Below are 25,109 nucleotides of genomic sequence, written 5' to 3' on the forward strand. Positions count from 1 at the left end.
CCACGGATAGCTTTTCTGTTTTACTTATGGGACTGCACAGGAGGAAAGTATTATTTGTTTGCAGCAAAATTGCCTTTAGAATTAAAGTGCCAACTTTATATCGGTACCACTTTAGAAATTAAAGGAGGAAAAATGAGTTCTCGGTTTTGGATTTTTGTCAGGTTCTGGCATGCTTCACGTTGTGTACAAAGCTTACTGGATGTATGAGCATATTCTCATTTGTAAACATATAATATAACATAAGCTATATTGTACCGTGATTCAAATAGATTTCTTGCACAATTCAGTTGGTTTTGTAAGCATTTAATGAATCATGAATGTTGAGTATGTTTTGTTCTTTGCGTTATTCCATAAACCAGCTAACCTCAGCTCTACACAGTTCTTGCGTGGCACATACACGTAGATTCAATTTTGCATATCTTGTCTCTCAGCCATGAAGTGATTTATACACCCAGATTTTAGTCATATACATATAATGTATTGTATTCCTTATTGTTCCATATGTTATCTGTTGTATTGTCTAATTCCCGATTGCAAGAAGATAATGTCCCAGATTTTCAGAGAAGTAGTGGGTCTGAAATGGGTCCACTCAGCCTCGTGAAGATAACTGAGAAGCTATTTCAAGGAAATAGCGGTTCCGGTCTAGAAAACCGAGATTAACGGTCGTGGGGACCTGTTGCACTGACCCTACACGCCTTCTATCCGCAAAAGTTGGTACTAACTTCGCCGACAAGCGGCGGTCACTCGGTCGGTATATTTCGCTTGAGGACTACGGCCCACGGAGTTCATTTATTGTTTTTTTGTTTGATCAGTCTGATATTACAGGACACTTTTTTTTTTTTTAAATACGAACAGTGGATAAGAGGAGGTGAGAAAGTGTCAATGCTCAACATTAAACAAGTCTCCCATATTCATAAACCTTCTCAAACCTAACTTCGTGTTCCTACGATTAACACTAACCGTTGTCGCATGCATGGGCCAGATACGTTCATGACAAATACATAGAAATAAAAGGCATGTAACCCGATTTAACGTGTTAAATTTAACCACAATATTCCGATTCGTTTTTCCTGTATATACTGAATAAACTCATTTTTATCTTTAGTTACTTCTCCATAAGGTAAGCCTAAAATTCAAATAAGTCTTAACAACATGTAAGTTTTGAGGTTTTCACGGCGATGACTATGAAGAAAGTCGTCTTCTGGGTTTTGGCGCCGTGTATTCTTCGTTTTGGCTGACGTTTCGGAGGAGCTACTGCTTTCTGCATTCACAAGCCATTCACCTGCTCTGAAGATGGAGGCGATACGTTCCTCCGAAACGTCGGCCAAAACGAAGAATACACGGCGCCAAAACTCAGAAGACGACTTTCTTCAAGTCTAATAACAGTTTTTGATTTCAGAACCTCTGGATTACTACTACAATAATAATAATAATTTTATATCTGATGCCGAGTTTTACAAAATCGTGCAAACTGTTAAATTACGATTTCCTTTGATTCTCAGTTAAATGTCAAATTCAATACAAGCCACAAACAACCTAGATTGTCTAGGTACTTAATGTGGCCCTCCGTAGCCAGGATATCTCAGTCTGTATAGCAATTAGACTATGGTCCTGACTACAGAGGATTCTGGGTTTAATTCCTGGCGGGGAAAATATACATTTCTCTTCATCACAACTTCCAGACCTTCTGTATGAACCACCCAGAATTCTCCCCAGTGGGTACCGATAGCTCTTTCCTCAGGGAACAAGTTGCCGGGCGGTAAAGCTGACCACTCAACTCCATCACATGTCAAGGTTAAGACTGCGTGAAGTTATACGTATTGTATAGTACAGGGTGATTCATATAGAACGGGCCCGACGAAATGAGCTGTAATATAAAATAGTAATTTACACATATCTTATCTTGGATTGTGTGCCGTGATCAGAGCAGGTGTTGAAATTGTCCGCCGTTTTCAAGTAGGCACTAGAAACACTCGCTGTTCAACAGTGTACTCCATGACTGTCGCATGCGCACTGCAGACACGTTTCGGCATTGTCCTTGACCTTGCAGCATAAGGGCTGCCACTTGCCGGATCATGCGCACACCATTCGACTCAGCACGGCCCACGGATTATTATGTCGTAATTGTGAGCGGTTATATGCATCACATGCGGAATTATTAGCAAATTCATCGGGTTGGTTCTGTACGATTCACCTTGTATTTTCACCATACGTCTTCATGGCGTGGTGCTTAATGAGGAAGAGGTACAACTTTACCTTTGTCCCAGATTGCTTTGACTCAGGTAGCAGAACGTCATCTTAGACAGGGTTATAATATATGGGCGGATAGTAAACGAGGAAAAGTGAAAACAGGAATAACTTATCTGAGTTACTTTCACGAAGAAAGTTATGAATAGATTAGGTTTTGTGAATGTTTGCTACCGTTTAGTTTAGAATCATTCGGTCTCTCGTCTCTTTTCTGAAACGTATATATTGAAATGTAGGCATACAACACCGGTTTGCCTATTCTTTTGTATGGGTATGAAATTTAGACTCTCGCCCTGAGCAAGAAGTGTAGATTGTAATATGCTTGAGAACAACGTGAATATTTGGACTGAAGAGGAAGAGAAAACGACACGAGACACGAGAAAGTAAGTGATAATGAACTCAGTAACTTCTTACTTTTACCCACCATGCCTGTTACTAGAGTGGACAAATATTTGTTGATATGTATTGCCTGATGATGGTGTGGGATCTGCCCACATTCAAGCAAGTGTGACGTGTTGCGCTATGGAGGACACCCCCTCCCTCGCCAGCGGTGACGTAACACTTTCGGAGCGTTGCCATTGGCGGGTTAGGGGAAGGAGTGTTGACTTGCCTGTTACCGTAGTAACGACAGCGCTCCGATGCCGCCGAAACATGTAGAGTAATGCCAAACAACTCAATATACACAGTGAAATGTGAATGCGACTCTGATGATTGTTGTGTTGAGACGAAAACAAACTGAGGAATTTATATGGAATAACACAACAGGATGCATTCCTTAAAGAAAAAAAAAAAGGGCAATGAAACGGGAGGGCTATGTGTCACTCACGGGGAAGATAAGATTTTATTCCAGAAGTCTGGAAGAAGGAGACAATTTAATAGCCCTATTAGCATAAGGGTGTATAATCAAACTCCGTGGGTTTAATCCGCAAGTGAACTATACCGACCGAGCGACTGCCGCTTGTCGGCGAAGTTTAGTGCCAACTTTTGCGGATAGAGGGTGTCGCGTGGTCAGCGCAACGAATCCCCACGGCCGTTAATTTCGGTTTCCTAGACCGGAGAAGTGTGTATAATATCGGAATTTATCTTGAAACAATATTATATGAAGACGTGGACTGTATTCATATGGCTCATGATCACGTGAATTGGGGGATTCTTTGCGTACACGGCAATGAGACTTCGTGTTTCATGAAAGGAGGGATATTTCTGGGTTTTCTGAGAAACTACCAGCTTCTCAAGGCTCAGGACATCAACTTACAGTTAGGCTTACAGGTTATGGAACTGTACGGGCTTACTAAAACAACACCAACATGACGAGTCCTGTAGAAGTAACACGGTAAACATTGACACATGGTGCTTTGTCTAAGGACATCCACACAACAGCGTAATATACTCGTAAATGCCAAGGAACTTTACACTATCCATCATTTAAAACATTAACCCACTTGCAAAATGGTGCTTAATGCAAATTAACCTAAAATTAATGCCACGTCATAAATTAAACGCTATTCAAGGTGAAATTCCATTCCAACTGGCTTCAGTTTCACTATCAAAATATCACATTTGATGAAGATGTCGTTACTGAAACATGGGTGCACGCCAACTGTTTCAAACAGAGACCAACATTTGCGGCTTGTCTCCAAACTGCGAATATGTATTACGTGCATTAGTAACATTCAAGAAATAACGCAAGCCTTCGCTTTTTGGTCTCTCTTATTAAAGATGATGATACTTTTCAGCACACTGTTACACCTTCAAGCTGTTATAAGCTGCTTTAATTTATCAGCTTGTTACTGTGTCTCTTAAAATTCATCCCCAGTAGGGCGTATCCGTTGTCTGTTATTATTAATTTAAAGTTTTTATCTCATCGGTTTCAAAAGAAATATTATATACATTTGTCATACAAAATATTTGTAGTCGGAAAATAGGACGACTGATTTTGTGGTATCTTCGTAAAACGCTATGTCTTCTTCGGCTATTTTGCGCTGACTGACTGACTGACTTCACGGGACCCATGAATATGGGTTCTCCTTGTTACCATATATACTTAAAAAAAAAAGTAAGTCTATCCCTTAGGAGGCCGTCAAGGCCCATAGGGTTGTGAGACGTTGAGGGTCCCACATTAACTAGACAATCGGCTCAAAGATGGCGGTAAGGTTGTCAGCCTTACGCGCCGGCCGCGCTCTACTCCCTAGGAAAATTATATAATTAATTCCTGGTACTCATTTCCGTTAGAGGCTGAGTTGACCCCAAGGCCATAGTGCAGCTGGCAGGATTAGGTCAATTGAAAAAATCAAATGACCTCATAGGGACTTGAACCCGCGACCTTCCGGCTTGTAGCATAGTGCCTCAACCAACTACGCTACTGCGTGCCCCCACCAAATATCCTTGTATACTTTAAAGGTAAAGCTATCTCTGTAACAGGCCGTGAAGGCCCATAGGATTCTGAGACGCCGAGTCTCCCACATTTTCTAGACAATCGGCTCACTTGTTTTTTTTATAAACGTGTTTCAAAAACCATTGTTTAATGGTCGTACAGCGCCAATCAGATGTTTTCCAGGTTGATATTCATTCGTAGTAAGCGATAATTCTTGAGCTCAGTTCTTCAGTATGATTTGCATTCGTGATACATGCTGTTCAAATCGTGACGTATGCCGTAGATGTTGAATCTTCCGTGGTTTCTGCAGAGGATGCGAGAACGCGCCGAGACAACATGGACATTGTTCGTACTGATGTTGCAGTGCTAATGGATGCAGTCTCACGTACTCAACAGTGCAACACACTCTGTGAACACGTGTACCACAACATCACTGTCCCGTATTATTAGTACGGTGCTTGGGCAAAATGTTAAAGCCCAATAGTTGCTACAGAGACCACCGGCTGTAACATAATGGCAGTCCACATATTAAAACTCTGCAATCTGCCCGCAGAGCTTATTTGTGTTCCGTATGGTTTTCACATTAAACAGCGACTGTTTCCCCAGTCAGGATTAACCGGTTCCTCATCTGTAGCGGAGACGTTACGTATTTCCTGTGAGGTACGAACTGAATTTTTATATTTTAATTTGAAAACAAATCAGTCTATAAAGTGTTAAATCAATTGATGTTTGCAGAACAAAGATACTAGACGAAGACTTTGGTCACAGACTGATCGCAGATATAAACAGCAAAACAAACAAAAATATAAATCACTCCGTCCAATGTGACCTGTAAGTTTATTACTACATGAAAAACTTAACACCCTTACATGTTTCGGTCTCTGCGGACCATCTTCAGAGGGCAAACATCACTACAAATAGGAAACCACCTTCACATAAGTTGTTTAGACGTAAAGTACGTACACTTATATGTTACAATGCATAGTACACAAAATAGAACATTTCACAAACACAGCAGTTTCCTGGGAGTGTAAAGTTTTTAAAAATTATTTAAAATTTCTTGTTGCTAATTAAAAACGGAGTGATTTATATTTGTGATTGTTAGTGTGACGGACCAGAATGAAACAAATCAAATTTAGCAAAACAGACATTTTCTTTTGGCCTTGTGTTGGCTATGTGAACCGGACAGCTGATTTGATTTAATTTGTGTGCGTTCTTGCGTACCGTATTATAAAATTCCAAAGAACCGAAACCTCAGCTGATGAAGTAAATACACAATGAACTAGAATCTGCATGTTTTAATTTATTCAAGATAAACCATATAATGACTGATGTTCGTAAATACAGCATATGAATATTAAGTAAGAATTCTGAAGTAAACTAACTGCAAGACTACAGTTTTGAACCGTTGCCACAATGATGTCATATGAAATATTTTCAAAAACCTCGGAGCCGCCGAGTGTAACATTTCATAACAAAGTTATTTTTACGGCAAGAAGTTGTTAATCCCACGCCCAACCGCCAAGTTGAATTAGGACGATCAAGTCAAGGAGGATGAGATTGGCAGGGAATACAGCTCGCATGAGGAGAAGCGGAATGCATGTAGGGTTTTGGAGGGAAAGCCGGAAGGAAAGAGACCACTAGGAAGACCTAGACTTCTGTGGGACGGGAATATTAAAATGAATCTTACAGAGACAGTATGGGATGGTATGGACTGAATTGACCTGGCTGAGGATAGGGCCCAGTGGAGAGCTGTTGTGAACACGGTAATGAACCTTCGGTTTCCATTAAATGTTGGAAAGTTCTTGAGTAGTTGAACGGCTAGCAGTTTCTTAAGAAAAACTCCATGGATTAAGTTAGTGGTGGAGCCGCCACTATATAAATTTGCAGTTGTCTCTCTGAATTTGTTGAATTAAAGCAAAAGAATTCTCAGAGAGAAGAGAGTATTATAAAGCAAGAGCTTTTTTTTTTTTATTTCAGTTCCTTTTCCTGAGGGACCATTCATCCTCTTCGAGGAGAATTTATTTCCGCGCCAGGTTCCAAGTCGCAGGTCCAAGCATCCATCTTCCTGGCGCGTATAACTTGTGAGCCAGCCCGTCTCCGGTCTCCTTATCCTCACTAACCTATACATTATGGCTGCTGCTGTTACAGCTCAACCTTAGAGGGCTCTCGCTTTGTAGATTAATAAAGATGTCTGTTTAGTCACTTGTGGTGCCATGACTTTCTGTTGGCAAGTATGGAACCACTTCTTTGGCATATTGGAACTCATACAGCAAACCACTTATATCAAAGTATGTAACTAAATACATTCATAAAGAGCATTTCACCGTAGTTGTAGTAATTAGTTCACAGTCGCCGCGCGGTCTAAGGCATAAACCGTCTTCGCCCGCTAGAACACTGGGATCTTGGGTTCGAATCCCATTTGAGGCATCGATGTCTGTGTGTGTTTATTCTGGCTTTTGTGTTGTCAAATGTAGGTAGCGGCCTTGGGACGAACTGATCCCCCATCCAAGGAGTCATACCGACTGTGTGTAAGATTAAGGAAGTGAAAAAGCGGCCAAGGTTCAAAGGGCTGTAGAGCCATAGAGAGAGAGAGAGTGTAAAATAGTTGTGTAATGAGTATAAGCTAGAGCTAGTTATCCCTGTAACAGGCCGTGAAGACTAATAGGATTCTGAGATGTCGAGGCTCTAACATTTTCTCTAATCAGCTCACAGATGGCGGTAAGGTTAAAACCCTACGCGCCGACCGCACTTTAAACAGGAAGATTCCTGGTATTCATTTCTGTTAGAGGCTGAGTCAACCCCTGGGCCATATTGCGGCTGGAAGGATTAGGTCAACTGAAAAAATCCACCTCATAGGGACTTCAGCCAGCGACCGTCCGGTTTGTATTATAGTGCCTCAACTAACTGCGCTACCGCGTGCCCTGTAATGAGTACAGAAAAGAGTTAATATAGGTGGAATATTATTGTAAGATTTGAGGCTTTCACGGCGGTGACTATGAAGAAAGCAGTCTTGTGGGATTTGGCACCGTGTATATGTGGTGTTAACCGACGTTTCGGAGGAACGTATCGCCTCCATCTTCAGGGTAGAAGAAAAAATATAAGAATATATAATATTTCTTATATTTTTTCTTCTACCCTGAAGATGGAGGCGATACGTTCCTCCGAAACGTCGGTTAACACCACATATACACGGTGCCAAATCCCAGAAGACTGCTTTCTGGAATATTAATGTTTACGATTATTCAGTGAACGAGGAATGCCAAGTTGTAGTACTTATTAGTAAGCTGCAGCACTCCGGTTTCCGCAGCTGTACACGTCACTTCCTGTACGAGGAGCGCCTCAGTGCATTTTGGTTATACGGATCATTACTTTAATAGCAACTATAGCTGAATCGGCATCAGGGATGCAAGGTTTCTCCGCCTCATTATATTTTTGAATGTCAAATGTTGTTTTCCGGCTCGTGTATTATTTTATAATGTTGTGTCAGCTAAATAGCTCCATGTAACATAATCCACGAGAAGCTAATAGTCGCTCAGCTTCGCAATAAATTCCTCATCGTTTATGTGATGCCAAGAATCATTGCCGTGTTCACAAAAGCCAATCATTGGTCCCTATACTAAACCAGATGTATCCAGGCCACACCATCATATCCCGGCTCAAAATACATTCTAGTATTTTTACACCATCTGAGCCTAGGTTGGGGGTACGCGGTAACGTAGGTTTTTGAGGCACTATGCTACAAGCCGAAAAGTGGCGGCTACGATTCCCGGTGAGGTCATTAGATTTTTCAATTGACCTTATCCTTCCAGCCGCAATATGGCCCTGGGGTCGACTCAGTCCGTAACAGAGATGAGTACCAGGAATCTTCCTGAGGATAAAAGGCGGCTGGCTCGTAAGGCTGAAGACCTCACCACTATCTGTGAGCCAATTGTCTAGAAAATGTGGAAGCCTCAACATCTCACAACCCTATGGGCCTCCGTGGCCTGTTACAGGGATAGCTTTACCTTCTTTTATGCCTAGGTTTTCTGTATGATCTGTTCCTTCTGAACTTTCTTATCAATATTTTGCTTTAATTTATCATCTCTCTTATGCGTAATGTGATACATAAAGTAGCTGGACCTTTATAGGTTAATTTCCAAGCTAGCAGGGGCTGTAGGTTCAACATAGGCACTGTTCCACTGTCCCAGACTCTTCTCAAGGAGGAAAACAATAGCATATCTGTGTTTTTTGATATGTTTATTTCAAGTTCTATAACTGTGGAGTTAAACGAGTGTCCTATATAACTGAAAATATTTATGAACTCAATTATGTGTCAATTTTCTGGCCATCATGGTAGCTTTCTTTCTCGAAACGTTTGAACTTCTTATAAAAGCCAGGAGGCCTACTGGAAACAGTTTGAAAGTGAGTGAATTAAAATATTTTATCATATAATAAAAGGGTACGGTGGCTCAAAATTTAAAACTACTATTTTCAAACTTAGATTCTCATAAATTCATGACGTTACAAAATCATTTCTACACATGAAGTCGCAAATATTTTCCCCCCCTAATATGCAAGTTGCCGGTCACGGTAGCCGAGCGGTCTAAGGCATGCACTGTCTTCGCTCGCTCGGAAGCTGAGATCGTGGGTTCGAATCCCACTCAGGGCATGGATGTTTTTGTGCGTTTTTCTGTGTTTGTCTACAGGTAGAGGCTTTGCGACGAGCTGATCACTCGCCCAAGGAGTCCTACCGAATGTGTAAGATCTAGTAAACCGAAGTGAAACGGAGAGTTTCATGGAGGTAGGCCTAGGCCCAAATTGGGGCTGTAGCGCCACAGAAAAAAAAATATGCAAGTAGGCCCATCTATCTGTTGCAGTATGTAAAAAATATGTTTAAAATAAATTATGCAAGCATGTAAGTTACATTAAGTAAGTACAAGAAGCCGAAACCTTCTTGAAGTCCGTCAGTTGCTCAGATAATCAAGAATTTCCCAATATTTTATGGAACCTGAAGGTTCGTGTTCACAAGAGCCTACCTGAAGCCAGGTGTATCTAATCCATATTAGGCCATCCTATTTCTCTAAGATCCATCTTACTATGACAGTCCCACCTGTGTCTAGGTCTTCCTAGTGGTCTGTTTTCTTTTGGCTTTACCACCAAAATCCTGTATGTATTCCTCTTCTCCCCCCATGCCTGCTACATGCCCTCCTCATCTCATCCTCGTTTACTTGTTCATTCTCATTGTACTTGGAGAAGAGTACAATTTATGAAGGTCCTAATTATGCAGTTTTCTCCAATCTCCTCTCATTCCATCGCACTCCGGCCTACATTTATATGATGACGAAATAATAGGAGCAATCAGGTAATGGCCATATGTTACGTCATGTCACATACAGACGAGCACCATATCTTCGACTCGCATTGCAGATATAATTTTGTACACATACGGCCGTGCCACTAATCTCTCGTGTCTGAACGTAATGAATAATGCGACTGCCACTTTCTGTTCATGTTAGAAATGTTTTCTCATTATTAAGGGAACTGGTTATTGGGTTTATTGCATTTACGGAACCAAGTCGTGCTAAGGAATGCTGAGAAACGTCCCTCTTAAGATATATGTGGCGCTAGTTGGATCTGGCTATGCAGTTCACATGTAAAACTAAACGCTAAACTTGCATTCAGAAATGTTAAATTTAAAAAGAAAAATAGAATTGTAAATATTGTCTTGGAGCCGGTCACGGTAGCCGAGAGGTCTAAGGCATGTACTGTCTTCGCTCGCTTGGAAACCGAGATCATGGGTTCGAATCCCACTCAGGGCATGGATGTTTAGTTTGTGTGTGTGCGTTTTTCTGTGTTTGTGTGCAGGTAGAGGCCTTGCGGAGAGCTGATCACCCGTCCAAGGAGTCCTACCGAATGTGTAAGATCTAGAAAAACCGAAGTGAACGGAGAAGTTCATGGAGGTAAACCTAGGCCCACTGGGGCTGTAGTGCCAAGGGGGGAAAAAAAATATTGTCTTGCGCATATGTTCTCCTAGCAGCTGTTACTTTCCCTACACTAACACATTCCTCCTCCTTTGACGCTGTCATACCCTGGAAAATAGTTACGTCACAGCAAAACGTTTCCCCTTACATACATGCACATATAATTACAGTGTTTTACATGTAATTAGCTCTCTGTTAAAAATCACACACTTTAGAATATTATGACCTGTATACCCATTACTAGGTAACGGCTCGGTAAACACATCCCCGCAACACATGCGGACAATAGGACATCCATTGCTAGGTAACGGACCAGTAAACACGCCCCCTTAACAATACAGGGATATTTTCCGTGGGGTTTATAAAAGGGGAAAGAAGTTCGCTTAGGAAGTAGAGTAGTCGGGTTTCGGGACGCCAGCCTATCGGGATATGAGCTTGGAATTGAACTGAGCTGAGTCTTCGGAGTTGGCAGTTGCAGAATGATGGCAATAAAGGGAATTAGGCGGTCCAAAGAAGACTCCATGTGTGATTTGAAGTTACAGTGAGACTGTGATAAATAACGTTGAAAGGATACGACTAACGAAGATTGGGAAACCTTGTGCGTGTGTTAACGGTGAACTGTAAAGTACGTAGATCAGGGATAGCGCTGTGTTGCCTATAATCCCGAGTTGTGTGAATCTATAAGGTGCAATAAATCCAATCATCCAATCCAAAACTGGTCTTATAAGTCACGCAGCACCCCCTACACGTGAAAATATATTTGAATATCATATGTAACAGAAGCATAATCTGAGTGGCTCTGAAACAATCCTGCTCCAGCAAAAGATGCCTTCAACACAAAAGCATTTCTTCCATATCAGTTTATAAATTTGGACGTTTCTGATACAATGACGTGTTGAAAGAGAAACGTCAGTTGTATTTTGCCTCGCAGTATTTCAACAACAAGGTCAAGAAACATTTTTTAATTAACACTAGTGTTAAAATGGGATAATTACTAATTAATTAATTGGAATTCCATACTCAGTAATTAACCAAGTGTCAGGTCAGAGAGGAAGTCCAATATTTATAGGCCGAGGACACGATAGTGTTCTGTCTAGCCATTGCAGTTGCACAGCTCTGCGGGCAGGAAGACTTGAATATGGAGCAATAGTGGAATGTTGATTATCAGGGAAAGTCCAAACAAAACTAGAAGACAAATCTTCTGCAGTGCCACTTCGTTCACCACAATTGTCATCCGGCATTGAACCTGAGACTCCGCGGTGTAAAGCCAGCACTTAATGGCTATAGCAATGACCTCATTTTACAATTTCAGTTACTTTAATTAATATTTTATTGAAGAGTCTTAATCTGTTTTGTGGTATAAATTCCGGAAACCGGCGATGTTTCCCTCATGAGGTGATGATGAAGAAATGAACTGACCAAAGCTCTCTACCCTCACAGCCTGGATTTGGAGCTTGTGTATCATGTGGACCATGGAACACCTCCAGTGCAATTTGTACAAAGTCCACCTAACTTGAAGCAGGAATCCTAAGAACTCAGCTACAGTGTTTGGAGAACTTAGATGGAGTGTCGATTTAAAGGTGTTGGTGTAAGCACCGAGTAGTGAGCAAGAGAGTAATTATGATTGTGGTTAATCTCAGATATGTGCTAATCACTGTCTATTTCTTCACCCTCTGCTTACTTTAACAATTTCTTCGAATGTGATATACGGTATTAAATTTAGAGATAATCCATAAATTTTACATCAATTTCATTACAGTCTGTACATCGATCTATGGAAGTCATTTTTGGAATTTTAATAGCTGAACAAAGTCCAATTAACAATGGTTGTTTTTTCTTTGGCGCTACAGGCCCAATTTTGGCTTTGGCCTACCTTCGTGATACTTCCCCTTTCACTTCAGTTTACTAGATCTTAAGGCGCGTTCACATTACTCGTGCTCGTGCTTACCAGGCTTGTCCTCGTCGGGAGACTCGTCTGGCTTTTACTTGTTCTCGTAAATCTTCGTCCACACTACTTCAGTTGCTCGCCAGGCTTCGGCGCGTGAGGATCCGTATATTTGCTCGTAGTGTGTATAGGCTGTAGTCGTGTTTAATTTATTGGCTATAGTTTTTAAATTAAAAATTTAAAATGTGCTTGTCTCGTGACTTGTCATATCGTCCACATTACTCGCTAACATAGAGTGTCACACGAGGACGATTAATGTGGACGCGCCTTAAGAAATCCGATAGGACTCCTTGGGCGGGTGTTCAGCTCGTCGCAAGGTCTCTCTACCTGTACACAAACACAGAAAAGCGCGCGCGAGGACACACACACACACACACACAGAGACAGAAACACTAAACATCCATGCCTTGAGTGGGATTCAGACCCACGATCCCAGCTTACGAGCGAGCGAAGACAGTTCATGCCTCAGACCGCTCGGCTACCGTGACCGGCTAACATTGGTTTATTACAGAGAATTTTTGTCGGACATGTCATTATGAACGGTCTTACTATGTATGGAAGTCTCTAACCAAGAAAAGTGGTAGTTCATAAATCGAGAGAAGAGCAGATAAAACATTGCGAAATGAGAATGTAATTGAAAGTCAGCGAGCAGTATCCTTTGTTGCAAGCCGGTCGCATGTTTTCCCCTTTATGTAAGAATTCACCGACGATAGTAGATTCAATCCCTGCAGCGATATGTCCTCCAGCAACCTTGAATAAATTACACTGGGTACATAATATGATATTCCTTTATCGTGGGGCAATTTGTAAAGCATCAAACTTTTCGTTTCTCACATTGACAGTTCGTTACCGGAACAGGTATGAATTACGCCATCTGGAGGATCTGAGGTTTTCACAGCCGTGGTTATGAAGAGTTCCGTCTACTGGAGTACAACTCCCTGTAGTCTCTTGAAAGTCAACAGCCGTGGTTATGAAAAGTTCCGTGTACTGGAGTACAACTCACTGTAGTCTCTTGAAAGTCAACAGCCGTTATTATGAAGAGTTCCGTGTACTGGAGTACAACTCACTCTAGTCTCTTGAAAGTCAACAGCCGTGGTTATAAAGAGTTCCGTGTACTGGAGTACAACTCCCTGTAGTCTCTTGAAAGTCAACAGCCGTGGTTATGAAAAGTTCCGTGTACTGGAGTACAACTCACTGTAGTCTCTTGAAAGTCAACAGCCGTTATTATGAAGAGTTCCGTGTACTGGAGTACAACTCACTCTAGTCTCTTGAAAGTCAACAGCCGTGGTTATAAAGAGTTCCGTGTACTGGAGTACAACTCCCTGTAGTCTCTTGAAAGTCAACAGCCGTGGTTATGAAAAGTTCCGTGTACTGGAGTACAACTCACTGTAGTCTCTTGAAAGTCAACAGCCGTTATTATGAAGAGTTCCGTGTACTGGAGTACAACTCACTCTAGTCTCTTGAAAGTCAACAGCCGTGGTTATAAAGAGTTCCGTGTACTGGAGTACAACTCCCTGTAGTCTCTTGAAAGTCAACAGCCGTGGTTATGAAAAGTTCCGTGTACTGGAGTACAACTCACTGTAGTCTCTTGAAAGTCAACAGCCGTTATTATGAAGAGTTCCGTGTACTGGAGTACAACTCACTCTAGTCTCTTGAAAGTCAACAGCCGTGGTTATAAAGAGTTCCGTGTACTGGAGTACAACTCCCTGTAGTCTCTTGAAAGTCAACAGCCGTGGTTATGAAAAGTTCCGTGTACTGGAGTACAACTCACTGTAGTCTCTTGAAAGTCAACAGCCGTTATTATGAAGAGTTCCGTGTACTGGAGTACAACTCACTCTAGTCTCTTGAAAGTCAACAGCCGTGGTTATAAAGAGTTCCGTGTACTGGAGTACAACTCCCTGTAGTCTCTTGAAAGTCAACAGCCGTGGTTATGAAAAGTTCCGTGTACTGGAGTACAACTCACTGTAGTCTCTTGAAAGTCAACAGCCGTTATTATGAAGAGTTCCGTGTACTGGAGTACAACTCACTCTAGTCTCTTGAAAGTCAACAGCCGTGGTTATAAAGAGTTCCGTGTACTGGAGTACAACTCCCTGTAGTCTCTTGAAAGTCAACAGCCGTGGTTATGAAAAGTTCCGTGTACTGGAGTACAACTCACTGTAGTCTCTTGAAAGTCAACAGCCGTTATTATGAAGAGTTCCGTGTACTGGAGTACAACTCACTCTAGTCTCTTGAAAGTCAACAGCCGTGGTTATAAAGAGTTCCGTGTACTGGAGTACAACTCCCTGTAGTCTCTTGAAAGTCAACAGCCGTGGTTATGAAAAGTTCCGTGTACTGGAGTACAACTCACTGTAGTCTCTTGAAAGTCAACAGCCGTTATTATGAAGAGTTCCGTGTACTGGAGTACAACTCACTCTAGTCTCTTGAAAGTCAACAGCCGTGGTTATAAAGAGTTCCGTGTACTGGAGTACAACTCCCTGTAGTCTCTTGAAAGTCAACAGCCGTGGTTATGAAAAGTTCCGTGTACTGGAGTACAACTCACTGTAGTCTCTTGAAAGTCAACAGCCGTTATTATGAAGAGTTCCGTGTACTGGAGTACAACTCACTCTAGTCTCTTGAAAGTCAACAGCCGTGGTTATAAAGAGTTCCGTGTACTGGAGTACAACTCCCTGTAGTCTCTTGAAAGTCAACAGTCGTGGTTATGAAGAGTTCCGTCCTCTGCGGTACAACTCCATGTAGTCTCTTGTAAGTCAACAGACATGGAATTTGTCGCCTCCATCTTCAGGTTAGAAGAATAAGCTAAGAAATAACGCGCCAAATAGGAATAAGATCAGAGTGAAACTTTATTTTGTACAACGGGTTGGCCTTGGTTTCGAATTTTCCGTATGTTCCAGAATTGTGTGTGTGCGCGCGTGCGTGCGTGTTCGTTCATCATATGGGAACTTGCCAGGTCATTTCAGCTGATCAGAACTGCCGTAAAGCAAAGCATTCGACCTCATAACTAATACCAGTCATATTGAAATGTATAGTAAATATTCCAGCTCTTCCTTTCAACATTTTTCTTTCATTCTGCTTCGTGGTAATGGTGACCGCCCCGTTTCCAGGCCGCCATTCCCAGAAAAAAAAAAGAGGCCTGTGCCATTTTCCCCAGGTTCCAAGAAACTGTCATCCGCCTCAAATCAATACGTTATGAATTATTATTCAGGAACTGCAGGCTCTAATTCCCTACGCGTAACTTAATAACGTCAGGGCACTTCACCGTTACTAAGCACTCAAGGCACATCTTGCGGATGTACACAGGTTTTTGAAAAACTTGTTTATTTTCGTTCTCTGTCTTAACGTTAGAGCCGAGAAAGCGCAGGCATTATAGCGACTGGCTGTGGGCTGGATGGCTGAGGGGTCGGAGTTCGAGTAAGAGCAAGGTGTCCAGACCGGTTCTGGGGCCCACCCAACGTCCTATGCAGTGGGTACCGGGGACTCTTTCCCCGGAAATAAAGCGGCCTCCATCTAGTGCCGAAGACAAGAATACGTGGGTCTGAACATCCACTCCCCCATATATCTTTATGGAGTAGTGCTTAAATAGGCAAGCACAGGGACAGAATTACCCTACTTTAACTTAGTTTACGCACTAAATCAATCAAACGCCTGATTTATCACACACAGATACGTACAATGAAGGAATTCTAACAAATTTTCAACGAATTTTCTTGACAAATTACAAAACATGCATGCCAATTGAATTACTTTCTGTTGCTGCTTCTCGTAAGAGAAGCAACATGTTTCTTTACTAACAGTGTTGATCATGTTTTATTCATTTTTCGGCGTAGTAAATGGATTCCGCCGGTCACGGTAGCCGAGCGGTCTAAGGCATGTACTGTCTTCGCTCGCTTGGAAACCGGGATCATGGGTTCGAATCCCACTCGGGGCATGGATGTCTAGTTTTGTGTGTGTGCGTTTTTCTGTTTGTGTACAGGTAGAGGCCTTGCGACGAGCTGATCACCCGCCCAAGGAGTCCTACCGAATGTGTACGATCTAGAAAAACCGAAGTGAACGGAGAAGTTCATGGAGGTAGGCCTAGGCCCACTGGGGCTGTAGTGCCAAGGAAAAAAAATGGATTCCATTAACCGTTTGCATTCATATCATTGCTCTGAAATTCAGTTGCTTTTAGCTCTTAGTTCTTCCTTGAAATGCAAATTATCAACATTATTCCAGTCGTTTATGTTTTTACCTTTAGATATGTCTGCCATAAAGGACAATACGAGTGATCTCTGTGTACTGTACGACTGGTTCGATTTCTGACATTTTGAATGGGACACGTAATTATAGTGCGTATGCCACCAATGAAAAGAAAAACAAACGGACTGTGTGGAAACGCTGTCCTAATCCTAACTCTTAGCCTTGCTCAAGGTTCAATGACACACATTCTCTTAAAGACTATGAAGTAGATAGGTATGTTTACTGTGGAATGTTTATAACATCTGCCATTTTGTAGAGTGGAACCCGGAATAACTCAGTCGGTATAATGACGGGCTAGGAGCTAGATGACTTGGGTTCTATTCCCGGCATAGGCAAGAGATTTTTCTCTACTCCACAGCGTCGAAATTGGTTCTGGGGCCCACCCAATCTCCTATACAATGGGCACTGTGGGCTCTCTCAACGGGGGTAAAGCGGCTGGGACGTGAAGTTGACCATTCACATCCATCCAGTGCCAAGTTCAAGACCGGTGGAGCTATACCTCCACTACCCCTATGTCTTCATGGCGTGATACTTAATTAAGCACAGATACAACTTTACCTTTGCCTTTTATTTTGTACACCAGAGAATGGCCTTGTAATCGACAGGGGGCATTCGTGAAAATATATTTGGTACACTGAATGCTTAGTTACTACTGGACTCATCTGCTCACGCAGCGCTCCATGAATATTGTAGCCACTCTCCAGTACAACTTCGAGTAAATACAAGAGGGCTTGTAGCATGTACACTTACAGACCTTCATTTATTAATACCTAATGATGTCCGCTGGTACAACTGAATTCTTAAAAATACCGTCAGACAAAAAGAAAAGGTTTCAGATGTGCCATTGCTTTCTGGAATTATTGTTATTAACAAAATCGCTCATGCTATTGTATCGACGATTATAAAAAATGTTGGGCCCGTTCTATGTGATTAAGAGAAGTTTCCACGTGGAAGTCAAATTGAAGATTCACTGGATTTATATTGTGAGAGCGGTCTGGGAACTAGAGATCTTACATGTGATTCGCTCCAAACTGCAGATCTTCGATGATTTTCCGTTTTCACCGCGATTGTCTCTCCTGCAAAAGAAATCAAAGAACTGAGTACTGGTACCTAATTAACATTTTTTTTCTTTCGAAGTTCCTTCTGTTTAAAGTAAGGCTTTTCATTATTGGACAGCTTCCACTTTTCAGAGTCGACCGAAAGAATCTACATTAGAAGATTTAATTAGTTTACGATGATGATGCGATCAAGTCAAGGAGGATGAGGAGGACATGACATGTAGAACGAATGGATGAGAACAAGAATGCATATAGGATATTGGTGGAAAAGCCAGAAGGAAAGAGACCTCTGGGAATATCAAGGCATATATGGGTGGACAATATTAGAATGGATCTTGAAGAGACAGGGTGGGATGGTGTGGATTGGATCGATTTGGCTCAGGATAGAGACCAATGGAGGACTCTCGTGAACACGGTAGTGAACCTTCGGGTTCCATAAAATTATGGGAAATTCTTGAGTAGCTGCAGAATTGGCGACTCCTCAATAAGGGCTCAGCTCTATGAGTAAGTAAGTAATGATGATGTAGATCTATTGGTAAATAAAAGAAATTCCATAAAGAAGCTCTAATTGATGCTGGTAAGAGGTTGATCCAGAAGCAAACACAGTAAAAACTAAGTATATGTTGATACTTCGCCACCAGAATGCAGGGCAAAATCATAACGTAAAGATAACTAATAGATCTCTTGAGAATATGGAAAAATGAAGATATTTGGGAGTGGAACTAACAAATCAAAATCTGATTACTGAGGAAATTAAGTAAAAGTAAAAAGAAAAGCTATCCCTGAACCAGGTCATGGAGGCCCATAGGGTTGTGAGACGTTGAGGCTCCCACACTATGTAGAAAATCGGCTCAAAGATGGCGGTAAGGTTGTCAGCCTTACGCGCCAGCCGCGCTTTACTCCCTAGGAAAATTATTTAATTAATTCCTGGTACTCATTTCTGTTAGAGGCTGAGTAAACCCCAGGGCCTAGTGCGGCTGGAAGAATTAGGTCAACTGAAAAAATCCAATGACCTCATCGGGACTTGAACACTTGAGCAGATTTAATTCAGGCAATGCTTACGCCCTCAGCTCAGAACATTTTTTCCTCTTGCTTGCGGTCTAAAAACATAAAAATTAAAATATACAAAACTATAATTTTGCTTTTTGTTTTGGTATGGGCTGGTAACTTCATCTCTGGTATTAAAGGAAGAACATAGACTGAGGGTGTTTGAGAACACGGTGCTGGGAAGAATATTTGGACCGAAGTGAGATGAAGTATTAGGAGGTTGGAGAAAACTGCATAATTAGGACCTTCAGAAATTGTACTCATCGCCAAATATAATGAGAATGTTCAAGTAAGGGAGGATGAGGTGGGGAGGGCATGTAGCAGGCATGGTGGAGAAGAGGATTTTGATGGTAAAGGCAGAAGGAGAGATACCACTAGTAATAAATATTGACGTAGGTATCTTAGAGAAATAGGACGAGGTGATATCGATAGAATTAATCTGGCTCAGGATAGGTACCAGTGGAGGGTTATTGCGAACACGGTATTGAAGCTTCGAGTTGCATAAAATGCTGTGAAATTCGTGAGTAGCTGAGCGACCGACTGCTTTTCAAGAAAGTCTTATCTCCACAGTGTTAGTTAGGTAGTTAGTTAGTTAGTAGGTAACTAATACTTCTGCGCAAAGAGCATCATATTGCCATGCATTCACCATAGGCCTACGGCACAACCACTCAGTTGTCGTTCCAGGACTTTCCCGAGTGCGCCGGATGCCTCTCGCAGTCTCAGGTGCAGCCAGGGACGTCATGGAGCAGCGTAATGAATGGTAAACCAGCGTGGTCAGATGTTATTACGGTCGAATAATCTTAGCAGGTGTCTGAAGCACAAAATAAGGTATAAATAATGACGGAGATTAAGAGACAGACAAAAAAAAACAGACGTAAAACAACATTCTTAAAGGGAAACAAGCCACATATCATGTAGTTTCAAACTATTTCTTTTGAGAAAACGAGTCGTAAATGATTCTGTATCATAAATATCCGTAGGCCTATATGTGAGGCAAGAGAGACGAAGCAGAACAGAAAGCTTTCTGAAGGCAATGCGGAAGAACATGTTGTAACACAAGCATTTAAACGTGCTTAGTAGTGACGTGGATGTTTTCGGGATCGGAAGATAAGTCTGCATGTAGGGTTCTTAATTTCATTTTTATTATTGAAACATTGATTCTTTTGCAAGATTATGAAATTATAAGAGAGAACTACAAGGTTGACAACTAAGAAGACCTAGAGGTGGGTGGGAGAATAATATTAAAATGCATCTTACAGAAACAGGATGGGGTAGTGTGGGCTGGATTCATATGTCTTAAGATAATAATCAGTGGAAGGCTCTTGTGAACACGGTAATGAACCTTCTGGATCCATAAATTGTTGGGAAATTCTTGAGTAACTCAGCGACTGAAGGCTTCTCAAGAGAAAATCAGTTCCATGGAGGTAGTTTCTTAAAAAAAGAAAGTTACCTGTGTTTTGGAGAACTCCTTGCAATTTTATACCTTGACTGTAGTTGGAGGTGAATGGTAAGTTACAAATTCGTGCTGCAGTACCATCTGGGAAATCCGTCCCGCTGCCAGTTCGACAGAGGAGCGGTGGGCCACAGATCTGGGCGTATGCCTTGCAGAGGTTCGAATGTCTATCGTTCAAATTTTACTGAATGAGCTGTCCAGAATTCTAAGACGCGAAACAGCGTAATCAACAACGTAAAATATGGAACAGTACCTTGTTTGCTATAGTTATTGCACACAGGACTTGTTACTTGTGCTATGTCCATAAGCAGGGCTCTAGTCAAGAGAGGGCGGTACACGACAGCGGCATCTTGCTTCTTTGAGTGCCTGGACGCCGCCCTGGTATCAATATTGAAGGCACTGATGTGAAACATGAAGTTCTTACAGTCTGTTATTTTCCGAGCGCTCAGGTGGGAGCGTCAGCTTTTATAAATATATGGGTTTCATGAACTGCTTGTCCATTTCTGCGTGTAAAGTGTATATCTATCAGTAAGTACAGAGAAAGGTTTCACGTTATGATTTGTGCCCATTTCTTTCAGCCTTCAGCTGCTTTCTGGATTGCCGCGGCACTAACAAGTTTAGGACTACACCCTTGAGAATTAACTGGTCATAAACTTGGTGAGTTCAGTAATAGTCAATAAATACAAGTCATTCAGCACACCGAAATTAGCTCGTGAGGTATGAAAACTCCCACGAATTGCTTTTGGATTCGAAGAACCGCTCTATAAATTTGTAAGGTATGGTGTGGTACAAAAATGTCATAAGTCTTTCCTTCTCCCGCCCAAAAATAAAGTTATGACGTAACAAAATGTGAATATTAGTGTGTTACCCGGTTACGTTAAATTAGATAAGGTTTTAATAAACTTTCCATTAATTTAGCTTATCCCACGTTAACTAACGCTGTCCTCATAGGCTCAGTCAAACGTGTAGGTTTGGTCATATTGGGCTTGTATAGGTCAAGCTAGGCCAGGTTACTTTAGGTGAGGTAGGGCTGGGTTATGTTAGGTATGATCAGGATATGTTAGGTGATATAGGGCTGGCTTATATTAGGTTTCCTAGTTACAAAAAGATTTGATTTAGCTAAGTTACTTCATATTAAGTTGGACTGTGTTCTCTCACTCACTCATGGAGCTGAACCCCTCTTGAGAAACCGCCAATTCTGCAGCTACCCTAGAGCTTCCCAGCATTTTATGGAACCCGAAGAATCATTACCGTGTTCACAAGAGCCCTCCACTGGTCCCTATCTTGAGCAAAGTCAATCCAATCCATACCATCCCATCCTATCTCGCTAAGATCAATTTTAATATTGATCACGCCCTACGCCTAGGTCTTCCCAGTGGTCTCTTTCCACCTAGCTTTCCCACCAATATCCTATAAGCATTCTTCTTCTCCTCCCCCATTCGTGCTACATGCCCGGCCCACCTCATCCTCCTTGACGTGATCATTCTAATTACACTNGGTTGGGTTATACGTAGTATTAGGTTAGTTAAGTTAAAGTGTGGTAGGTTGGGTATGGTCAGGTTAGATTTCAGGTTCTCGTATCAGTGACTGTGAAGAGTATTGTTTTGTGGGATGTCATGTCGGACATCTACACCCGAGGAGATGCTAGGTTAGTTTAGTTTATTATTTTAATTTACCCCTTTAGTTTATCATTACGTTAATTAAGTTAAGATAGTTCAGGTGATGTTAGGTGAGGATGTAGCAGGTCAGGTGAGATCGAGTTGGGCCCCTTTAGATTTGGTAGGATCAGGTTGCGCAGTTGCAGCACCCCATATTAGTACTAGCCCCTCTGTCCTATCTTGTGGCCTGTATTTTACCACATCGTCTTCATGTTGTGTATGTACTTCTCCTACTTAATCCATGATATATGTAGGGCCGAATTCTTAATTTGTAGCGCATAGAGTAACTCACCAATAAGCTTTAGGGTGTGCAGTATCTTTCATTCAGTGCTGGATTTCTCAGTTTTCGCAAATTCATACTTTATCTGGTCTTTGACTCTGTTATGCAGCACTCCAAGCTTATATGTGACATGCGCAGATCCCCAGTTTCATTCGGGGCGTATTCCTATAGTACTCTACACATAAAGTGTGATGCATAGAGTACCCCAGGCTTCATTTGTGGGGTTTGTGTGCGTAGAGGTCCCACGCTCATATCTTATGTGGCATATTATACTCCACCTTTTAGCTTGCAGTGGGTACTGCCCCACGTCCATTCGTGCAGAATGCAGGACTCTGCCCTCGATCTCTGGACTTCACACTATTCCGCATATACGCTACTTTGTGATTCACGTAGTAACCTGATCTGCAGTCGTGACGGGGCGGGCCGCTTTAGTGCTCTTTTTGAGTGCCGGGGCACTGCCCTGACACCCTTTTTCAGGATGCATATGGAATCTGTTTAATATTTCGCGACCTCTGAAATGCTTGTCGAACGTCTGTGATTTTTCAAGTTCTTAGCCACCAATATGAAAATCAAGCAATAGTCCTATATTTACTTAGGTTGTCTTCTTATATTCTCTTTAGGACTCTAACAGAATTTTAATGTTTCTCATGAGTCTGACACTAATATTTTGGTTTATTTATTCGGAAATTGTTAGGAACCAGAAAAAGGGACAAATGAGAACATACCCAAATGCATTATAACAGTATGCTTGCAGGCTTGTAGGGAAAATCGGTGGCTTAGGAGGTAGTGAATCTTATTTATTGGTTTAGTAATTAATTATTTGTGCATAAAATATTTATATTATGGATGCACGCCGTAGCTTAGTTTATTGATGTACTATGCTACAAACCAGAAGTTCGCGGGATCGATTCCCGATGAGGTCATTGGATTCTTCAATTTACCCAATCCTTGCAGCCGCACTATAGCCCTGGGGTCGACTCAACCTCTAACAGAAATAAGTACCAGGAAAATTCCTGAAGGGTAAAGGGCGGCGGACGCGTAAGTCTGACAACCTCACCGCCATCTCTGAGCCGATTTTCTAGAAAATGTAGGAGCCTTAACGTCTCTCAACCCTATGGGCCTTCAAGGCCTGTTACAGGGATAGCTTAACCTTTTTTACCTTTTATATTTATATTATTACTTAATTATATTAATTCAAGTTTTTATCATATTTTTTGTTCCTAAAGAGACTGATAAAATGGGAGTAGAATGATGTTATACAGTTAGCTAGTAACTACTTTACACTCCGAAGGGGAATAGAAATACCGCATTTTTACGCCCAGGACCCAACATACTAATTCATCTTTTATTGATGCTCAAGAGACAGGCCCTACAGCTGAGAGACCTCAAGAGTGAGGAGTGAGAGAAGTCATAAAAGGCATGATACTGATCTTCGCCATTTGATACCGATACTGCTTGTACGAAGTAGACATATTTCAGGATTTATCAAGATGCTAGGTGCAGGCGGTTTCTGCTTACAGTCCTTTCTGATGGCTATCCCTGATACAACTTGTTGTGGATGACAGGTTAGTTGTTCGTGGGCAAGCCATGACATGTCAATGTGTAAATTATTTTTACCGGGCGCCTGCACTACAATTTGGCTCTTCTTTTGAACTATTTTAGAGTGGAACAAATTGAACCGGAAAGAATGAGGCGTGTGTAAATGTATTCAACCCCGGAGAGGAGCAAATGCTTCTTTTTATTTTGTTTCTATACTTTTTTTCCCCCTTGGCACTACAGCCCCAGTGGGCCTAGGCCTACCTCCATGAACTTCTCCGTTCACTTCGGTTTTCTAGATCTTACACATACGGTAGGGCTCCTTGGGCGGGTGATCAGCTCGTCGCAAGGTCTCTACCTGTAGACAAACACAGAAAAACGCACACAAACATCCATGCCCTGAGTGGGATTCGAACCCACGATCACGGCTTCCGAGCGAGCGAAGACAGTACATGCCTTAGACCGCTCGGCTACCGTGACCGGCGTTACTGTACTTTATCGTGACAAAAATTTGTACGTAATGACTTCTGTCTGAAATTATACCACAAAAAATAACCTTCGCACTTATAATTGTGGAATTTTCTTCAGTGCAAAGTACTTACGTTTATGGGATACTCATAGTCGGTAATGTTATTGTCTATAAGCGTATTCAATAAATGAAACTTTTTCAGACTTCTGTAACGAAACATAAAGTTAAAAAAATGAAGCTATCCCTATAACAGCCGTGGAAACCCGTAGGGTTGTCAGGCATTAAGGGTCCCACATTATCTAAACAATCGGCTCACAGATGGCGGTGAGGTTGTCAGCCTTACGCGCCGGCCGCCCTTTGCCCCCAGGAAGATTCCTGGTACTCATTTATTTTGGAGGCTGCGTGGACCCCAGTGCCATAGTGTGGCTGTAAGGATTAAGTCAATTTGAAAAATCCAGTATCTTCATTAATAATCGAACCCGCGACCTTCAGGCTTATAGCATAGTGCCGCAACCACCTACACTACCGCATGAATGCACTGAATGTCATAGTCATCTTTAATTAGCCTATAGCGTTTCATGAAACAGAACACAACTCGTATCCCTGTAAATGAGAAAACACGATCCAGGATGTCATAGCAGTGTTTCGTGCAATCAGAAAGTAACTGTTTCGAATTTCAGCTAGATCATCTGCTACTGTGACTCAGAAATAAGGGTGTTTTTTTATCCACATATTCTGTTGCACCGTGTAGATGAAAATGGAGTCAGCTGTAATACTTTTTTTCATTAAAATCTGTAATTAAGTCACTAATAGTTCAATAAGGGAATTTACGTGGAAAGACAGTTT

General features: G+C 41.8%; 1 protein-coding gene across 5 annotated transcripts in view; it reads left to right on the plus strand.

The window, feature by feature from the left end:
• LOC111865140 (zinc finger protein Elbow) overlaps nucleotides 1-25,109 on the plus strand; it is a 1,021,422-nt gene that overhangs the window by 328,301 nt on the left and 668,012 nt on the right. The window contains exon 3 of one of the 5 annotated variants that reach the window (XR_002842928.2): nucleotides 20,899-20,933. The exons of the other annotated variants lie outside the window; for them this stretch is intronic. The gene's annotated coding sequence lies outside the window, so the exon portion shown is untranslated. Of the gene's footprint in view, nucleotides 1-20,898; nucleotides 20,934-25,109 lie in introns of those variants that run through there. 5 annotated transcript variants of the gene reach the window in all.

The sequence above is a fragment of the Cryptotermes secundus genome, unplaced genomic scaffold, assembly GCF_002891405.2.
Source record: "Cryptotermes secundus unplaced genomic scaffold, Csec_1.0 scaffold92, whole genome shotgun sequence".
Classification (NCBI taxonomy): domain Eukaryota; kingdom Metazoa; phylum Arthropoda; class Insecta; order Blattodea; family Kalotermitidae; genus Cryptotermes; species Cryptotermes secundus.